The 5,402-nt window shown below is 28.5% G+C and overlaps 1 non-coding gene across 1 annotated transcript; it reads left to right on the plus strand.

Annotated features, from left to right (window-relative positions):
* The first annotated feature begins 1,001 nt into the window (after positions 1–1,001).
* On the plus strand, positions 1,002–1,074 carry Trnaf-gaa (transfer RNA phenylalanine (anticodon GAA)). The gene has a single exon. It is a non-coding gene; the product is annotated as a tRNA-Phe (tRNA).
* The last annotated feature ends 4,328 nt before the right edge of the window (positions 1,075–5,402 follow it).

The following is a 5,402-nucleotide window of genomic DNA, read 5'->3' on the forward strand; positions in this document are numbered from 1 at the left end:
ACCTATGTCCCAGAACACAGATTTTTGGGAATATTCACAATTTCACAGATTTTTAAAATTTTGTAAAATGACAAAAATAACAAAAATGACAAAAAAGACAAAAATGACAGAAATTTCAAAAATTTCAAAAATGACAAAAATGACAAAAATGACAAAAATGACAAAAATGACAAAAATGACAAAAATGACAAAAATGACAAAAATGACAAAAATGACAAAAATGACAAAAATGACAAAAATGACAAAAATGACAAAAATGACAAAAATAACAGAAATTTCAAAAATTTCAAAAATGACAAAAATGACAAAAATGACAAAATTGATAAAATGATAAAATTGATAAAAGTATCAAAATTTCTTTTGAAACCTTTAAACAAAATATCACTTCATATTATTATAAAGGACTTGACAAAACATACTGAAATCAATATTGAACATTTGAGCAACACAATAAAGTGAGATTAATGATTCTGCTATCATCAGCATGCAAGGTAGATGCTTTTATAATGATGTCAACATTGATTCAAGGTAAATCTTTTTTACGATTGATTTCTTGACTAAAACCACTAAAAAGTTTTAAACAGTTTCAAATTAGTAATTAAAACAGAGAAGCAAATAATTAGATCCTTTACCTTTAGGCAACTTGCCAAACCAAAACCATCGACGGCCGAGAGTGTCATCGGTGTTTATTTCTAGACGGCAGCATTGTTGCTGCTGTTGGTAGAATCTTCCCTAGGGTCGAGTTCTGTTGCCGCTTGCTTATCGCTTTTTATGAGCACCGGCTTGTTTTACACTTTCTGCCGGGGGATTCTGCCAACAACAACAGCAAGCAACGTTTGCGGTTCGGTCGGTCGGTTTGTTTTTTTTTTCTCTCTTCGCTCCCCTCTACCTATGGACGGTTTATTTTTAGCAGCAGCAGCAGGTACGGTCGGTTGAAAATAGCCGGATGAGTATAGGTCGATATAACTTGGTCGCTTCTGGGCGCCGATAACTCATGTACAGCCGAAATAGCTCAGTTGGGAGAGCGTTAGACTGAAGATCTAAAGGTCCCCGGTTCAATCCCGGGTTTCGGCAAATCTACTTTTTTGTTTATAAAAGTAGTCTGTTTTGTTTATCGATCAACACATTGTCATTGATTGACAATGTGTCGATTTTGATATTCGATTTTCCATTATCGAGTTTCGAGTATTCAATTTTGATTTTCGATTTTCGGTTTTCGATTTTCGATTTTCGATTTTCGATTTTCGATTTTCGATTTTCGATTTTCGATTTTCGATTTTCGATTTTCGATTTTCGATTTTCGATTTTCGATTTTCGATTTTCGATTTTCGATTTTCGATTTTCGATTTTCGATTTTCGATTTTCGATTTTCGATTTTCGATTTTCGATTTTCGATTTTCGATTCTCGATTTTCGATTTTTGATTTTCGATTTTCGATTTTCGATTTTCGATTTTCGATTTTCGATTTTCGATTTTCGATTTTCGATTTTCGATTTTCGATTTTCGATTTTCGATTTTCGATTTTCGATTTTCGATTTTCGATTTTCGATTTTCGATTTTCGATTTTCGATTTTCGATTTTCGATTTTCGATTTTCGATTTTCGATTTTCGATTTTCGATTTTCGATTTTCGATTTTCGATTTTCGATTTTCGATTTTCGATTTTCGATTTTCGATTGTCGATTTTCGGTTTACGATTTCAAATTTTCGATTTTCGATTCTCGATTCTCGATTCTCGATTCTCGATTTTCGACTTTCGAATTTCGACTTTCGACTTTCGACTTTCGACGTTCGACTTTCGACTTTCGACTTTCGACTTTCGACTTTCGACTTTCGACTTTCGACTTTCGACTTTCGACTTTCGACGTTCGACTTTCGACTTTCGACTTTCGACTTTTGATTTCGACATTTGATTTTCGACTTTCGGCGTTCGACTTTCAGCTTTCGGCTTTCGATTTTCGATTTTCGATTTTCGATTTTCGATTTTCGATTTTCGATTTTCGATTTTCGATTTTCGATTTTCGATTTTCGATTTTCGATTTTCGATTTTCGATTTTCGATTTTCGATTTTCGATTTTCGATTTTCGATTTTCGATTTTCGATTTTCGATTTTCGATTCTCGATTTTCGATTTTCGATTCTCGATTTTCGATTTTCGATTTTCGATTTTCGATTTTCGATTTTCGATTTTCGATTTTCGATTTTCGATTTTCGATTTTCGATTTTCGATTTTCGATTTTCGATTTTCGATTTTCGATTTTCGATTTTCGATTTTCGATTTTCGATTTTCGGTTTTCGATTTTCGATTTTCGGTTTTCGGTTTTCGATTTGCGATTTTAAATTTTGAATTTTGAGTTTTGAATTTTGAATTATGAATTATGAATTTTGAATTTTGAATTTAGAATTTAGAATTTAGAATTTAGGATTTAGAATTTAGAATTTAGAATTTAGAATTTAGAATTCAGAATTTAGAATTCAGAATTTAGAATTTAGAATTTAGAATTTAGAATTTAGGGTTTAGAATTTAGAATATAGAATTTAGAATTTAGAATTTTGAATTTTTATTTTGAAATTGAGAATTTAGAATTTAGAATTTAGAATTTAGAATTTAGAATTTAGAATTTAGAATTTAGAATTTAGAATTTAGAATTTAGAATTTAGAATTTAGAATTTAGAATTTAGAATTTAGAATTTAGAATTTAGAATTTAGAATTAAGAATTTAGAATTTAGAATTTAGAATTTAGAATTTAGAATTTAGGATTTAGGATTTAGAATTTAGAATTTTAAATTTTAAATTTTAAATTTTGAATTTTGAATTTTGAATTTTGAATTTAAAATTGAGAACTTAGAATTTAGAATTTTGAACTTAGAATTTAGAATTTAGAATTTAGAATTTAGAATTTAGAATTTAGAATTTAGAATCTCGAATTTCGAATTTAGAATTAAGAATTTAGAATTTAGAATTAAGAATTAAGAATTAAGAATTAAGAATTTAGAATTTAGAATTTAAAATTTAAAATTTAGAATTTAGAATGTAGAATTTAGAATTAAAAATTTAGAATTTAGAATTAAGAATTTAGAATTTAGAATTTAGAATTTAGAATTTAGAATTTAGAATTTAGAATTTAAAATTTAAAATTTAGAATTTAGAATTTAGAATTTAGAATTTAGAATTTAGAATTTAGAATTTAGAATTTAGAATTTAGAATTTAGAATTTAGAATTTAGAATTTAGAATTTAGAATTTAGAATTTAGAATTTAGAATTTAGAATTTAGAATTTAGAATTTAGAATTTAGAATTTAGAATTTAGAATTTAGAATTTAGAATTTAGAATTTAGAATTTAGAATTTAGAATTTAGAATTTAGAATTTAGAATTTAGAATTTAGAATTTAGAATTTAGAATTTAGAATTTAGAATTTAGAATTTAGAATTTAGAATTTAGAATTTAGAATTTAGAATTTAGAATTTAGAATTTAGAATTTAGAATTTAGAATTTAGAATTTAGAATTTAGAATTTAGAATTTAGAATTTAGAATTTAGAATTTAGAATTTAGAATTTAGAATTTAGAATTTAGAATTTAGAATTTAGAATTTAGAATTTAGAATTTAGAATTTAGAATTTAGAATTTAGCATTTAGAATTTAGAATTTAGAATTTAGAATTTAGAATTTAGAATTTAGAATTTAGAATTTAGAATTTAGAATTTAGAATTTAGAATTTAGAATTTAGAATTTAGAATTTAGAATTTAGAATTTAGAATTTAGAATTTAGAATTTAGAATTTAGAATTTAGAATTTAGAATTTAGAATTTAGAATTTAGAATTTAGAATTTAGAATTTAGAATTTAGAATTTAGAATTTAGAATTTAGAATTTAGAATTTAGAATTTAGAATTTAGAATTTAGAATTTAGAATTTAGAATTTAGAATTTAGAATTTAGAATTTAGAATTTAGAATTTAGAATTTAGAATTTAGAATTTAGAATTTAGAATTAAGAATTAAGAATTTAGAGTTTAGAATTTAGAATAAAGAATTTAGAATTTAGATTGATTTGTTCATTTGTTCAATATTTGATTTGTTGATTTGTTAATTTGTTGATTTGTTGATTTGTTGATATGTTGATTTGTTGTCTTGTTTATTTGTTGATTTGTTAATTTGTTGATTTGTTGATTTGTTTATTTGTTGATTTGTTGATTTGTTGATTTGTTGATTTGTTGATTTCTGATTTGATAATCCATCGATTTGATTGACTACCGATTTAGAGCCAATATGTTTTTGTTGATTGTTCGAATTTCAGTTTTTCTTGTCATTTTGCGACTTTTAGATTTGTGTATTGTTTTGTTAAATGTTCGGATTTAAGATTGTCAACATATGGAATTGATGGTTTGGCAAATTATCGATGAGTTCAAAAAGCTAAATTTCAGTTTGTTATTTAATTTGTGTTATTTTTTTAATTTTTCAATAGTCAATCGTTTTTGAGAAAAAGCGAGTTTTCGACTGCTATTATCTTTTTGTTCTAAATTTCAATTTTTTTTTGAGATTGTAAACTACAAAGCGTTGCGGATACCTTCGCGAAGGAATCGAAATGTCCCATCGGGTTCCTGGAACCACACAAACCGTTTGAGGAGATCCGATCCGTCTCGAGGAAAGAAAGGGAAGACAAAATCACCCGAAAGTATAACTCAAAACGACTGTCAAATTCCTCAATTAGATTCGCTTGCCTGCCGAAGATGAATTATGGTCCGGTGATTATAGATTGTCAACCGGAGGGGATATTGGAATGTTTTTTTGTTCCTCTGAAGACGATGGATTTTCGGTAATGTGGCCAAAACCCGTCAAAACCAAAGGGGACAGCCACACGACATGGATGGATTAAAGTGGGGGGATAGAAGAATATTTGAGAATTCTTCGATCCTTGTCATAGGATCGAAAACAATTTTCGGTGAAATACCTTTGGCGATCGTGTCGGCAAATCATTTTGGATATGAGAGCTTGCCTTCGGTTGTTGGCCTCACTCAACTCAGGTTCTTTCCTTCCTCAGGAGACGATCACGATAAACGTCATTCGGTGGACATCTCTAGAGGATCAGCTATGATGATCGCCGGATTTTTTTTTCGGATGCCTTAATTTATGTCGAGGTGCGCCGAATCATTCCCCTCGACATTGCGCTCAGTCACCCTATAATTAAATTTGTGGTCCCTAGTCCGTTTTTTTCTCTCTCGTGGTGTGGGACAACATTACTGACATTTTTGTCCATCTGACGACGACGAAGACGACAAGGGGCGCTCTCCGGGGATCGCGGAGATCGCATATGAAGTTGGATGTCCCCGCCGCCGGGAATGATTGTCATTTGAATTGGAATTTAATAGGCGTTTAATGGCTTCGAGACTTTGAGTCGAGTT

Source organism: Uranotaenia lowii, chromosome 3 (genome assembly GCF_029784155.1).
Source record: "Uranotaenia lowii strain MFRU-FL chromosome 3, ASM2978415v1, whole genome shotgun sequence".
Lineage (NCBI taxonomy): Eukaryota > Metazoa > Arthropoda > Insecta > Diptera > Culicidae > Uranotaenia > Uranotaenia lowii.